The following is a 16,465-nucleotide window of genomic DNA, read 5'->3' as shown; positions in this document are numbered from 1 at the left end:
ATAATTCAGATACACAAACTCTTTGCATGTCTTGTGGGTGTATGAATGCAGTAAGAATGTTGCAGAAATCAATCCTCAAAGGATGAATGTCAACTGAGTGGACCATCTGTTATTTTTCTCATTATACATCGAAGTGTCAAAGAATCTGGTACATCTACCTAATATCATGCGGTACCCCCTCGAGCACGCGGAAGTGCCTCAGCACGACGTGGCATGGACTCACCTAACGTCTGGAGTAGTGCTGGAGGGAACTGACACCATGAATCCTGCAGGGCTGTCCCTAAATCCGTAAGAGTACGAGGGAGTGGAGATCTCTTCTGAACAGCACATTGCAAGGCACTCCAGATATGCTCAATAATGTTCATATCTGGGAAGTTTGGTGGCCAGAGGAAGTGTTTAAACTCGGAATAGTGTTCCTGGAGCTTCTCTGTACCAATTCTGGACGTGTGGGATGTGGAGAGTCCCATTGTCCTGCTGGAATTGCCCAAGTCTGGGTAGGAGTGCAGAATGCACAAGAATGGATGCAGGTGATCAGACAGGATACCTACGTACGTGTGACCTGTCAGAGTCGTATCTAGACGTATCAGGGGTCTCATGTCAATGCAACTGCACACGCCCCACACCAGTGGGTCAGTTAAGCAGATGATATAACAAGTGATCAGATACCAAGAGTTTTCACGTCTAATTGCTCTGATTAAATTGGGTGATGGCACTAGCTTCATTTCCATATATTTTTCTGGGGTCTATTTTGTGACGATTTTGCGCAGAAGAAGCATGCTGGACACAACAATTTTCTTGTGGCACATGAGCCCTCGAGAGGGTGCAGTCCTTTGGCAATGAGCTCGAGTTGGGAGAAGGCAGTCTAGGGACGACCTAGCGTGGCAACCAGCAAGGACCAGCCAGTCACTTTCGTGCTGCCTGCTGTAAGGACTGTTTGACTTTCAGAGACTGCTAAACGGGACGATCTCTCGCCGCGTTAGTCACTTTACGTCAGGACAAGTACCGCCTCGCCAGCTTTTGACGTTTTTGTTGCAGAGTGCGAAGGCGCCTGTTTCAGACTGTACGGGCATTGTCAGGAAGGCCTTCTTATAATTGCATGTCTGGCACAACGGCGTGGCGACTTAGAGGCGCCCATGTAGACACGCCGGTTTGCTTGTTCCGCTTCATGTCCAGACGCCTGTGGTTTCCCGCACGTACAAGAAGCGAGTGAGCAGATTGGAGGACAGTCAGTGGCGCTCGCTGACATAACAAGGTGCCGCTAAATTTTAGAGGCAAGCCTCTCGATTAGTGGAGGCGCTTCCGATGAGTTTTGGAGAGACTGTTGTACGGTGATTTGTATGCATGTGATTGGCGTTAAGATCCACTGCCGATCACTATTGGCAGTCTTACGAGTTGGTGGAGTCGACGCGAGTTAATTTTTCGGACTTTCTCTGCAATGAGGAAATTTTCAGTGGGACTTTCATTTGGACTGTCGGAGAGGTAGGACGTGGAGCACGGAACATTGTCCTCGTCGAGTTAGGAGTGTTATTACTGTCTCAGTAACTCAGACAGAGTTTCGTGGAGTCCGATCCGGATGGCTGGTTGGAATAACTTAGATTTCAGAGACGTAATTCGTGCATATACACCAGCTGAAATCTGCAGTTCGAGATGGAGGATAGCAGCCTGCAGACCAACTCGACACTGATAGCTGTCTGCGCATGTATCGAGATCAGTGACTGGTAATGTGTTAGCAGCTCCGGCGCAGTAGACACTTAGACGAGTTACCCTGATGCACATGCGCATTGTGGTTACAGCAGACATTATTTGCATGTGGACACTATTTACTTGCTTCGGTACTCAGTCACTATTCCACAATAGTGGTTGGCAATTATTGTCCTTCTTATAACAAATGATTTGGAACCCTAGTCACTTGTGAGGTTCCCACTTCAACATCGCTAACTCATCATTCTTAGACACCAACTCTATTCCCTTGTGCATTTATATGCCCATGTTTTTATATATATTTTGAGTTCTATGTTTGTAGTTAATAACTCTTATTGTTATGCTGAATCCCACTGTCATTTGAGTATCAAAGGATCCACATTTACTATCCTGTTCTCAATCACATTTTGGGGATGGTGTTAATCAATCAATTTATTACTTATGTAAAGGTGTCAACTCAAGAACTGTTCACTAAGGGCCTAACAGATTCCTTTTGTGTTACAGTGATACCTCTTTGGGGTGTGTATCAACGTAACATTCTGATAGAGGTCAGGCAGCTTAGTTTCGCCTCACTGCTGTGCATTCTTTCACTCTCTTCAATCTATCTTTTTTTGATTAGTATAGCTCAGTGTTGGTTAGACTGTTAGTGAGAGAGCACCTCGAGTTCCTGCTGATAATAAGGTGATTACACCGTTCGTTTGGTATATACCTCTGCGGGTACTGCCTGCACTGAGGTTTACCCCTCGCCCGTGATCGAGTGGGAAATCATTCCAAAGTCTGGTAGGCAACGAGAGACTTTCCAAGGGCTGATGGTAGGGCCTCCCTGGTTCGTTTGACGAACAGGTTTTGGGCGTTATCTGTGGCTGACAAAGTCTTTAAGCGGGATGCAGTCATCCACCCTGTTCCAGAGGAAGCTTCTTGGCCCATAAGGTCTGGGCATTCACAGAGGGTGGGTTTACTAGTTGTTGAGAACTCCAACGTTAGGCGCGTAATGGGTCCCGTTAGGAACATGGCTGCCAAGGTGGGGAAGGAAGCCAGTGTGCACTCTGTGTGCATACCAGGAGGAGTCATTCCAGATGTGAAAAGTGTGCTTCTGGATGCCATGGAGAGTACAGGGTGCAGCGAACTGCAAGTAGTGGCTCATGTCGGTACCAATGACGTGTGTCGCTTTGGATCAGAGGAGATTCTCTCTGGTTTCGGGCAGCTAGTAGAAAAGGTAAAGACTGCCAGTCTTGCTTGCGAGAGTAAGGTTGAGCTCACCATCTGCAGCATCGTTGGTAGAACCGACTGTGGTCCTTTGGTGCAGAGCCGAGTGGAGCGTATGAATCAGAGGCTCAGGCGATTCTGTGACTGTATAGGCTGCAGATTCCTCGACTTGCGCCATCGGGTGGTGGGTTTCCGGGTTCTGTTTAATAGGTCAGGAGTCCACTAGACACAGGAAGCGGCTACACAGGTAGCAGGGGCTGTATGGAAGGGACTGGGCGGTTTTTTAGGTTAGAGGGTCTCAGGAAACCACAGAAAGGGCGTCTATCTAAAAGGGGTCAGTTAAAACACAGTGAGGTATTTGTAGCAACAGTCAGTACTGTTGTTGTAAATCGTCACAGCTGTGTTGGGAAAGAATCAGAGCTCCAAGACATAATAGAAAGCACTGAAGCTCAAACAGTTATAGGTACGGAAAGATGACTAAAGCTAAAAATAAGTTCAGACGAAATTTTTTAAAAGACCTAACAGTGTTCAGAAAGGACAGATTAAATACAGTTGGTGGTGGAGTATTTAGTAGTTTACCTTGTAACGAAACTGAAGTACATAGTTCCTGCGAAATAGTATGGGTAGCGGCTATACTAGACAATCGGCCTAAACTATTAATTGGATCGGTCTACTGACCCCCGACTCAGAAGATATAGTTGCTGAACAGTTCAAAGATAACTTGAGTCTCATTTCAAATAGGTACCCCACTCATACTATTATAGTCGGTGGTGACTTCAATCTACCCTCGATATACTGAAAAAATTATACGTTCAAAGACAGCGGCAGGCATGAAACATCATCCGAAATTGTACTGGATGTTTTCTCAGAACATTATTTTGAACAATTAGGTCATGAGCCCACTCGAAACATAAAAGGTTGCGAAAGCATACTTGACCTCTTAGCAACAAATAATCTTGGACAAATTGAGAGTATCATGACGGATACAGGGATTAGCGACGACAAGGCAGTTGCTACTAGGCTAAACATCCACAACCGTCAAAAAGAAACGCAAAGTACATCTACTTAAAAAATCTGATAAAAATGCTTTTAACGCCTTTTTAAAAGACAGTCTCCACTCCTTCCGATCTGATCATGTAAGCGCCGAAAAGATGTGGAATGATTTCAAAATACCACATAAATTAATAAGTGATGGTACTGATCGCCCATGGTACACAAAAGGGGTCAGATCGCTGTTGCAGAAGCAACGAATAAAGCACGCCAAGTTTAAAAGAACGCAAAAACCCCAAGACTGGCAAAGTGATGCCAAAGTTCGAAATATAGCGCGTGCTTCAAAGCGAAATACTTTTAATGATTTCTACAACGAAACTCTGTCTCGGAAACTGGCAGAAAACCCAAAGAGATCCTGATGATACATATAGCACATCAGTGGCAAGACGCAATCAATATTTTCACTGCACGATAACAACGGTGAAGTCACTGATGACAGTGCCACTAAAGGAGAAGTATTAAACAGAGTTTTCCGAAACTCCTTCACCAAAGGAGACGAAGTAAATATTCCTGAATTCCAATCAAGAACAACTGCCAAGATGAGGAACATAGAAGTAGATATCCTCGGTGTAACAAAACAGCTTAAATCACTTAGTAAAGGCAAGACCTCCGGTCCTGATTGTACACCAGTCAGGTTCCTTTCAGAGTATGCTCGTACAATAAATAGCTCCATATTTAGCAATTATGTACAACCACTCACTCATAGAAAGATCCGTACCTAAAGACTGGAAAATTGCTCATGTCACACCAATACCCAAAAAGGGACATAGGAGTAATCCGCTGAATTACAGGCCCATATCACTAACGTCGATTTTCAGTAGGGTTTCGGAACATATACTGTGCTGTGTTCGAACAATATGAATTATCTCGAAGAAAACGATTTATTGACACACAGTCAGCACGGATTCAGAAAATACTGCTCTTATGAAACACAACTAGCTCTTTATACTCATGAAGTAATGAGTGCTATCGACAGTGGATGTCAAATTGATTCCATATTTTTAGATTTCCAGAAGGCTTTCGACACCGTTCCTCACAAGCGCCTTCTAACTAAACTGCGTGCCTATGGAATATCGCCTCAGGCATGGGAATGGATTCGTGATTTACTGTCAGAAGGGTCACAGTTCGTGGTAACACTGGGCAACAAAAACAGATTTTTTAAAAAAAGTCTAGGGTTTTCCCGCTGAATTAGACTAATTTTGATGCCCTGAGTCCAAAAATGACCTTGGTTTTGTTCTATCAGGTCAGGATTTTTTGCTACAGAAATTTTTAAAAATCGATTTTTCGTAAAAAAACAAATTTCTTTGTATCATCTGCTGAGAAACCACTGAAGATTTTTTCCGTTTTCCTCAAGAAATAAAAGTCAACGTATGCAAATTCATTAAGTTTTTATTTACTCCATCAAATTAAATAAGCATATTTATCATAATATTAGTATAACAATGAGCGTTACGTGACACAAAAGTTCAGAGTTCACGGCATGAATCGGCGTTTCTTCGATTCCCGTTTGTGAGCAGCTGCTGGGTTGTCTCTCTTCAGCATCCAGCAGTAGTCCGCCATCATGACTGCGTCCCACCTCCCCTGGTACCTATCCTCCATTTGGCGCATGTCCTGATGGAACATTTCTCCCTGCTCGTCGCTCATCGCCCCAAGGTTTTCAGGAAACTTCTCCATGTGTGAGTACAGGAAGTGCATCTTTATACTCATCAAACACCCGAGCTTTTGAAAGGCCTCTATCATGCTGCTGATGAGTCTGGCGTGGTTTGCTGCCTTCGTGTTCCCCAGGAAGTTGTTCACCACCTGCACAAACGATTTCCACGCGGCGCACTCTAACGTGTTCATGGAGTTTTCGAACTCTGTGCCCTTTATGAGCTGCCGTATCTGTGGCCCATCGAAAATGCCGGCCTTCAGCTTCTCAATGGTCAGTCGCGGAAAGGCTCGGCACAGGTAGTGGAAGCACCTTCCATCCTTGTCCAGAGCACGCGTGAACTGTTTCATTAACCCAAGCTTCATGTGTAGCGGTGTGATCAATATCTTCTCCCGGTCAACAAGAGGTTCGTTTATGATGTTTCTCGCACCAGGTACTAACTGCTCTCGTGGCGGCCACACTTTCTTTACATAGTGCTGGGCTCTGTCTCGACTGTCCCACATACATATAAAGCATGGGTATTTCGTGAACCCGGACTGCTGACCAAGTAGAAAGTTCACCATCTTGAAGTCGACGCAGATGATCCATTGGTGCTGCTGATATTGGATTTTGTCGAGCACGTACTTCACTGCTTCATATTTCTCTACGAGAGTTGTGGAGTGAGCAAGAGGGATTGAGGCGAACTCGTTACCGTTGTGGAGGAGCACACACTTCAAAGAGCGCTTGCAGCTGTCAATAAAGAGTCGCCAATCTCTCGGATCGTATGTAGGAGCCCCGAGTTTAACAAGAAGACCGGCGACATCTCGGCAGTACACTAGGTCTTCCTCCTGGCAGAAGTAGCCCATGTAGTCCTCATGCCTTCTACGAAAGAAAGTGATACGCGCGTCCTCGCCAAGTAGATTTTTCTCTTTGAGTCTGGAGGCCAACAGCTCGGATGAAGTCTTCGACAAGCTGAGATCCCGAACAAGATCATTAAGCTCACATTGTGAAAAGAGCTGCCGACCATCTTGTGCTTCATACTCCTCGTCTGCTATATATCCTCCCTCGTCTGCAGTGGTGGCCTCGTCGTCGATGTTAGGAAGCTCTGTGAACGTTGGTACAGGAATTTCTTCGCAGTGAGCAACTGGACGGCGTGCAGATGGAAGGTCGGGGTACTGGAGGCTGTGCCGATTCTTCCGGTTGATGCCAGTAGTATTGATGGCGCAGAAGTAACAATCCGATGCATGGTCAAAGGGCTCCCTCCAAACCATCGGAATCCCAAACTTCAGTGAAGTTTTCGTGCCCTTCGTCCACCGCCGGAGGTATTCCACGCACTTCTTGCAGACCGTGTGCGGTGCCCAGGGCTTATCTTGGTCACCCAGCTTGACTTGAAAGTAAGCCTGGTAGGCGTTCTTCACAAATCCCGTGATGTTCTTCCTGTCCACTGAAAGCGTGTATTCTCCGCAGATGTAGCAGAAAACGTCTGGATTATTCATGCATGAACGTCGCGCAGAAGCCATATCAATCTGAAATAGTAATAGAAATATGCAGTTGACTGTCAGACAATAAAAATTAGAATAAATTTTATACTATAGTAAGGAAAAAAGGCATCTATTGGAATGATTAACTGTTACAATCTTAAAGGCTTCTTTTGTTTTCATATGTCCTGAATAATCCCCTTAAAACCCCTAATATTAGCATATTGAAGCCTATAAAAAGGCTTACATTTCAGGGAAAAATGGTCATGTAGGCCTATGGCTGTATCTCAAAAAGTTGACCTGATAGAGCAAAATCAATGTGATATTCGGACTCAGAACACCAAAATTAGTCTAAATCAGATTACCAAAACGAATTGCAAAATGATTTAGATAAGATATACGTATGATGCGAAAAGTGACAATTAACCCTGAATAAAGAAAAGTGTGAAGTTATTCACATGAGTACTAAAAGAAATCCGCTAAATTTCGATTAAGCGGTAAGTCACACAAATCTGAAGGCTGTAAATTCAACTAAATACTTAGGGATTACAATTACAAATAACCTAAATTGGAACGATCGCATAGATAATGTTGTGGGTAGAGCAAACCAAAGACTGCGATTCATTGGCAGAACACTTAGAAGGTGCAACAGGTCTACTGAAGAGACTGCTAACACCACGCTTGACCGCCCTATTCTGGAATACTGGTGTGCTGTGTGGGATCCGCATGAGGTGGGACTGACGGATGACATCGAAAAAGTTCAAAGAAGGGCAGCTCGTTTTGTATTATTGCGATGTAGGGGAGGTAGTGACACAGACATGATACATGAATGGGGTGGCAATCATTAAAACAAAGGTGTTTTTCGTTGCGACGGGATCTTCTCATGAAATTTCAATCATCAGTTCTCTCCTCCGACTGCGAAAACATTTTGTTGGCACCCACCTACATAGGGAGAAGTGACAATCACGATAAAATAAGAGAAATCAGGGTTCGCAAATAAAAATTTAAGTGCTCGTTTTTCCCGCGCGCCGTTCGAAGGTGTAACGGTAGAGAGACAGCTTGAAGGCTATTCATTGAACGCTCTGCCAGGCACTTTATTGTGAATAGCAGAGTAATCGTGTAGATGTAGATGCAGATCCTGTGTCAGGACATGACATATGTAAACATTTTCGGGTGCCACGAGTGGGGTTTCCTTTATGATTTTTTAGATGGATATGTGCTACATACATATTGATCTCGACGTCATGAGAGAACTGACGCCTTTGAGACTCATATGAGAAGCAGCACGTGCAGCCCAGTGAGAACAGATGGAGTAAGAAGAGCAGAAGAAAGATGCTGAAGTTGGGAGACAACGCCAAACATGGCCACAGTGGCCCATCTTCACAGCTACACGACTACACAGGTGTCACGAGAGAGAGTGGTAGGAGGTTCGGTGAGAACTGCCATGACAACGACACACTGCGGCAGCCCGGTCCAGCAGCGAAGTGTGTGGCGGCGGCGGGCAACGGCCAGCACAGCACAGCTGACGCCAGCTCTCCATATCTTGCTGGAAAATTACACATGTAAGTCTACTTTAGACTTCTACGCTTGCAAAATATTTTCTAGTACGCAATCAACGGGAGACCGCAGATTGGGCCAGTAAAGTAGATTCACTCGAATATAAATTTTGTGAAGCTGTCCATGGTGTGACGCCAGCATTAGAACTGGTGGGATCTTAGTCATTAGTAGGAAACTAAGCAGAGCAGTATTTATTCACGCGATCTATGATGAGTGTATACAAACAATTGTGCATGCAAGGGCTGAAAACATAATCCTAACTGAGGCTGTTGATATAGCTCTCATGGAAGAGTTGGCAGTTAGATCCACCAAAGAAAAAGGACTTTGTGATAAAAGTCATCAGGGCAAAATGGGGAAGGTCACCCCTAAAATGTTTCTCGTGTGGACATGTGGAGCACACATCTAAGGATTACAGAAGTAATGTTAAGTGTAAAACCTGTGGCAAATCAGAGCATTCAACGCGAGATAGCCAACTTCAAAAAAGAATTCGTAAATTAGAATCAGCACAAGTGTGTTGAGAGACAGACTCCAAAGTCTGTCAGGCGCGAAAGTCGGAATTTATTCGAACACGGAGGGTAAGCAGTCTGTATCGTTTCTACGTCAGTGTGGAGCATTATTCTTTTATGTAAACAAACCAGTCAGTTGTGCTAGCTTAATTTTATGACTTTTACGTAAACGAACTGCTCACTTTGTTTATGTAGTACATAATTCGTGGGCAATAATTGTCATGTCAATTAGCTAATTTAGAGTGGCCTAGACTGGGACTTTATTTTATGTTGACCCAGGTGTTGAAATACTTTTAGCATAAAGCGATAATCGTCGTTTTTAATTATGCTAATTTATGAGCCAGAAAATAATGTCTCCACCAGTGTGGCGCTGCCACTGTGCTACTACTGGTCATTCCCCCACCACAGGCCCCATTTTTCCTCAGCATCCCAAGACTGGCATTTTTAACCTGTACCTTGATCAAGCAACACCACCACCGTGATGTGTCTTCAGTTTCCAGCATGATATTGCACCCCAATGTTTTATTTACTGGTTTTCTATTTTAAAAAGGAATACAGTTGAAAATATTGACCTTAACAACTCAGTGCCCTCAAAAATATGCTCATGGTCCACTAATTTAAAGTACCTGCAACCAACATCGAAACGTATAACCTGCAATCATGCGTAAAATACAGGGTGATTCAAAAAGAATACCACAACTTTAGGAATTTAAAACTCTGCAACGACAAAAGGCAGAGCTAAGCACTATCTGTCGGCGAATTAAGGGAGCTATAAAGTTTCATTTAGTTGTACATTTGTTCGCTTGAGGCGCTGTTGACTAGGCGTCAGCGTCAGTTGATGCTAAGATGGCGACCGCTCAACAGAAAGCTTTTTGTGTTATTGAGTACGGCAGAAGTGAATCGACGACAGTTGTTCAGCGTGCATTTCGAACGAAGTATGGTTGAAATGGCTCTGAGCACTATGGGACTTAACTGCTGTGGTCATCAGTCCCCTAGAACTTAGAACTACTTAAACCTAACTAACCTAAGGACCTCACACACACCCATGCCCGAGGCAGGATTCGAACCTGCGACCGTAGCAGTCCCGCGGTTCCGGACTGCGCGCCTAGAACCGCGAGACCACCGCGGCCGGCTCGAACGAAGTATGGTGTTAAACCTCCTGATAGGTGGTGTATTAAACGTTGGTATAAACAGTTTACAGAGAATGGGTGTTTGTGCAAAGGGAAAAGTTCTGGACGGCCGAGAACGAGTGATGAAAATGTAGCACGCATCCAGCAAGCATTTGTTCGCAGCCCAGGAAAATCGACTCGCAGAGCTAGCAGAGAGCTGCAAATTCCACAATCAACTGTATGGAGAGTCCTACGAAAAAGGTTAGTTATGAAACCTTATCGTCTGAAATTGGTTCAAGCACTGTCTGCAGCTGATAAGATTAAAAGAATCGATTTCTGTGATTTTATCCTTGCTCAAATGGAAACAGATGACTCTTTCGTTTCAAAGATTGTGTTTAGTGATGAAGCAACTTTCCACACTAACGGGAAAGTCAACCGTCACAATGTCTGTATATGGGGCACTGAGAATGCGCGGGAAACAACTCAGTATGAACGTGACTCGCCTAAGGTGAACGTTTTCTGTGCCATTTCAGCCAATAAAGTTTTTGGTCCCTTTTTCTTCGAAGGTGCTACTGTAACTGGACTACAGTATCTGGAGATGTTAGAGAATTGGCTGTTCCCTCAGCTCGAACAAGAAGCACAACAATTCATATTTCAGCAGGATGGAGCGCCACCACATTGGCACTTATCTGTCCGTAACTACCTGAACGTCAACTACCCGAGGCGATGGATCGGCCGCCAGGCAGCCTGTGACAGAGCACATCACTGGCCTCCAAGAAGCCCTGATCTTACCCCCTGCGATTTTTTCTTATGGGGGTATGTTAAGGATATGGTGTTTCGGCCACCCCTCCCAGCCACCATTGATGATCTGAAACGAGAAATAACAGCAGCTATCCAAACTGTTACGCCTGATATGCTACAGAGAGTGTGGAACGAGTTGGAGTATCGGGTTGATATTGCTCGAGTGTCTGGAGGGGGCCATATTGAACATCTCTGAACTTGTTTTTGAGTGAAAAAAAACCTTTTTAAATACTCTTTGTAATGATGTATAACAGAAGGTTATATTATGTTTCTTTCATTAAATACACATTTTTAAAGTTGTGGTATTCTTTTTGAATCACCCTGTATATCCAAGTAACGTCACACTCACTGAATCACTCTAATATCACAGAAAATAGCATTGGCATAGTTTAGCTATGCACTTTATATTTTTCCGCACACTGGCATCGTGTTTGACCTATGGCGAGCTGGTGGGTTGGTGGTGGAAGAATAGCGGACAGGCGTATCGAGGAATGAGCTGCAGCTGCTGTGGGGTGGGTGGGGTACAGAGGAACACAGTGGTTGCCAGGGTGGGGGAGGGGGGGGGCGGCACTCTGAGGCGTAGCGCCGTATAACGATCCTGCCTTGGAGGCGGAAGTGGGAGATGTGTCTCAGAGCTGGAGAGTGACAGATGGTGACGCGAGACTGGACGCGCACGTAGTTTATGTATCAGCCGATAGAGGACAATATTGGATAGGGGGACTGTGATTTTAGTTTCGATTGTGCCCACTAGAGTGCACTAAAGTAATAGAATGTTTTTCATAAACTGTTCTAGTATTTTCATAAAGTGTTATTATGCCTTTTTGTGTATGTAAAATGTTATAAATTTGTTTTAGCATTATGAATGATGCGTGAGTGTGGTTTAAGGTTAATATGAAGACATTTGTTTAACGAGTTCTGTAGTAGGATTTAGTGTGGGAACAGTTCGAAGAAGTATGGATATGGACAAAGGGGATTTTTGTAGAATAGATTTGTAAAGTAAGTTTATGGTACAGGAAAAGTTAATTCAGGTATAAATAACAATAGTAAATAACTTTATGCATAAGCAAAACTTCAGCATATTAGATAATTACGTCGGTAAAAAGTGCAGTCGTTAGGTTTACTATTTTGCGATTGGTTATTGATGAAAAGCGCGGACTGACGCGGGAAAGTGTTGTTTTGCTATTGGCTGTTGAGTAAACTGACCAATAGTAAAGCAATATTCTTCGCCCGTCTTTCTCTGCTGGAAGAGAAGACTTAAGGAGTCGAAGCCTAGCCATGAAACAGATCGGACGCGTGTAGTAGTAGTAGTTCCGATGGAAATGATAAGTTGACGGATCTAGCAGTGTTTCATACATCAAAAGTGTTGGAAAGTGACGGCAAAATTATTCCGATGTGTGTGTAGAAATTTCGGAATTTTTAAGTGAATTTTGTGACGAGAAAAGACATAAATTTCGCGTGGCGTATTGAGCAGGTCGGTGGCTGTAAACTGTGACTGCATTTGGTATCGACAGACTTAATATTTGGCGAGCATTATCAATCAAAAACAATCAGTATTTTTGCAGCTATTACGTTTTCGGGAAATGCAACACCATAAACTTGCTAACGTGAGTGAAAGGGATTATGAGTGACTGTGTTTAGACTAGCACGGGCTTGGCAGTGATAATTGTCCACCTAAGTTTCAGAATATATTAATTGAGGACAAAATTTCCAAACTTTCATTTGTGTGAAAACTTTCTCCCGGAACGTAGATTAGTGACTTAAATTGCAGCCTGGTTCACGTCGAAGTACAGTGGGTTTCATTCGGCTTTCCTACTGATGATCTGCTGAGACAATGTTCACAGGTAGGTGCAGGTCCGTCGTAAAGGGACGGAAAGAACTGCGCCGCCGCAACTCTTCCTCCTGCAAACCGGGCAGTGTGGGCTCTACATCCTTCTCAAAGAGCGTACAGATGTGCAACTGGTTTAGCACAGACAGTAGGTTGCCTGCAAGTACAGAAAAGGGAGTGACCCCCATTATTACCAGCCACTTGTGCTAAATCAATCACACATTTTATTCGAAAATAATAAGACAATGTATTAAAAAATTAATTTTCCATTTGATCCCTGTTCTGAAACCTTCACATTAAAGTTTCCATGCAACTGAAAGTGCTTATCACAGTAGTCGTTCTTGGAAATAAACTCATTACTCTGAAACATTGGCGGTAGCTTGTAAAATTTGCATGTAATGTTACATTAAGCAGGCATCAGTTCTGCAGGAAACATTTGGTAATAAACACTATTCACATTATAGCACTCGTCCCTAAGGTTCTTGTACATTTCAAGAGACACCTTAGATACATTTTTGGACTCGAGCCATTTGAATATGTATCAACACTCTCCATCTTCTCGAATCCATAGTCCTCTAGTTGCACCATCGTCACGTATTCTAATATACACTCCTGGAAATTGAAATAAGAACACCGTGAATTCATTGTCCCAGGAAGGGGAAACTTTATTGACACATTCCTGGGGTCAGATACATCACATGATCACACTGACAGAACCACAGGCACATAGACACAGGCAACAGAGCATGCACAATGTCGGCACTAGTACAGTGTATATCCACCTTTCGCAGCAATGCAGGCTGCTATTCTCCCATGGAGACGATCGTAGATATGCTGGATGTAGTCCTGTGGAACGGCTTGCCATGCCATTTCCACCTGGCGCCTCAGTTGGACCAGCGTTCGTGCTGGACGTGCAGACCGCGTGAGACGACGCTTCATCCAGTCCCAAACATGCTCAATGGGGGACAGATCCGGAGATCTTGCTGGCCAGGGTAGTTGACTTACACCTTCTAGAGCACGTTGGGTGGCACGGGATACATGCGGACGTGCATTGTCCTGTTGGAACAGCAAGTTCCCTTGCCGGTCTAGGAATGGTAGAACGATGGGTTCGATGACGGTTTGGATGTACCGTGCACTATTCAGTGTCCCCTCGACGATCACCAGTGGTGTACGGCCAGTGTAGGAGATCGCTCCCCATACCATGATGCCGGGTGTTGGCCCTGTGTGCCTCGGTCGTATGCAGTCCTGATTGTGGCGCTCACCTGCACGGCGCCAAACACGCATACGACCATCATTGGCACCAAGGCAGAAGCGACTCTCATCGCTGAAGACGACACGTCTCCATTCGTCCCTCCATTCACGCCTGTCGCGACACCACTGGAGGCGGGCTGCACGATGTTGGGGCGTGAGCGGAAGACGGCCTAACGGTGTGCGGGACCGTAGCCCAGCTTCATGGAGACGGTTGCGAATGGTCCTCGCCGATACCCCAGGAGCAACAGTGTCCCTAATTTGCTGGGAAGTGGCGGTGCGGTCCCCTACGGCACTGCGTAGGATCCTACGGTCTTGGCGTGCATCCGTGCGTCGCTGCGGTCCGGTCCCAGGTCGACGGGCACGTGCACCTTTCGCCGACCACTGGCGACAACATCGATGTACTGTGGAGACCTCACGCCCCACGTGTTGAGCAATTCGGCGGTACGTCCACCCGGCCTCCCGCATGCCCACTATACGCCCTCGCTCAAAGTCCGTCAACTGCACATACGGTTCACGTCCACGCTGTCGCGGCATGCTACCAGTGTTAAAGACTGCGATGGAGCTCCGTATGCCACGGCAAACTGGCTGCCACTGACGGCGGCGGTGCACAAATGCTGCGCAGCTAGCGCCATTCGACGGCCAACACCGCGGTTCCTGGTGTGTCCGCTGTGCCGTGCGTGTGATCATTGCTTGTACAGCCCTCTCGCAGTGTCCGGAGCAAGTATGGTGGGTCTGACACACCGGTGTCAATGTGTTCTTTTTTCCATTTCCAGGAGTGTAATTTGTTCCAGAATATTCAGAATGGCCGGACTTAGCAGGTTCGCCAGAAGCAAAAATGTCCTGCAGTCGTCAGTCTCTGTTAACAGCGTCTTGATGGTTGACTGAAGTGTGTTCAAATATGCTTCGATGATGAGAACTTGCAGCGTACACTCGTCGTCTACGTTTAAATTAAGGACAAATACCCATTGCATTTAGCTTGTAGTATCATGACCTTAATCATCGTACATCATGCAATGAACTGACTGTGGTGTTCACTGCGTGGTTCATCTCATAAACCTGAAACCAAAGACGATATTTAACAGGTTTTCGTTTTTTAATGTCTCATACACTGCTGTGAATGTTATATATATTAACGGCGGTTTAAAATAGCTCTGCATCAGTCGAGTAAGAACTCTTAAAGGGTGAAGATACAGAACCCTGCATCTCAGCTCACCTCCTCGATACAGGCGACAAGTAAATATTAGTCATGGTGAAGTTAGTGAAAAAGAATGTAACCATACATGTATGAATCTAATACACGCTAATGAATGTATTTATGTGTCAAGATCCAGACAACATACTTCACTAAAAAAAAGGTAAAACTGGACTTAAGCCCTTTCAACGAGTCATAATTCATTTCTTCGTTTTTTTCGCAGGTGAGGCGAATCAGTCGATCCTAGAATTACGTTACATGACGTCATCTACAGTTTAAATATCAATGACAGCAAACGTATTTGTGTGGGAATGATCTCAGGTCGTGAGATTTATCCAGTGCTGGTTTTCGAAATTCATCGATATAGCGATGCCAAAATTATAATATTCCTAGATGAGTGGATTCGCCTATGTGAAACATGGATACAGATTACCGCCATATTCAACGAAATTGGGCAAGCTCCCTCAATTTCATACTAGGTGACCATGCGGTTGCATCATGGGACTCTCCACGAACAAAAAAATGGTTCAAATGGCTCTGAACACTATGGGACTTAACACCTGAGGTCATCAGTCCCCTAGAACTTAGAGCTACTTAAACCTAACTAACCTAAGGACAGTACACACATCCATGATCGAGGCAGGATTCGAACCTGCGACCGTAGCCGTAGCGCTGTTCCAGAATGAAGCGCCTAGAACAGCTCGGTCACAGTGGACGGCTCCCAGGTACAATTAAAACTTTTAACGAAAAGGAACAGACACTTAAAAACTTAATGTTTGCAAGTTACGCAATACGGCATTATCTAGACGGGCGGCAAAGTTTACATCCACACCTGCACAGATCTCACCTGACGGAGTTGGCGCGTCAAACTCCCAAACCATAGGAGGATATCATCGCCCCAACTGTATGACGCATGCTGTCTATCGCTACATGGGAATATGTATGAACCAGCAATGCCTCATGCAGGCACTGAACTACGATCATATTTAAGAATGTATATTTACCCTCCCTTCTCTAAAAATTTATAGCTGAATAAAAGTGTAAAAACAATATGTGCATTCCTTCTCTCTATAAAATCTCCTGCATGCTAATGTAAACCTACATTCATCACCATGGCTGAGAGTACAAAAGCTTCTCATCACAAGGTCTTCACAGTAACCAG

The sequence above is a fragment of the Schistocerca cancellata genome, chromosome 4 (genome assembly GCF_023864275.1).
Source record: "Schistocerca cancellata isolate TAMUIC-IGC-003103 chromosome 4, iqSchCanc2.1, whole genome shotgun sequence".
NCBI classification, from domain to species: Eukaryota; Metazoa; Arthropoda; class Insecta; order Orthoptera; family Acrididae; genus Schistocerca; species Schistocerca cancellata.
Note: the sequence above shows the minus strand (reverse complement) of the source record.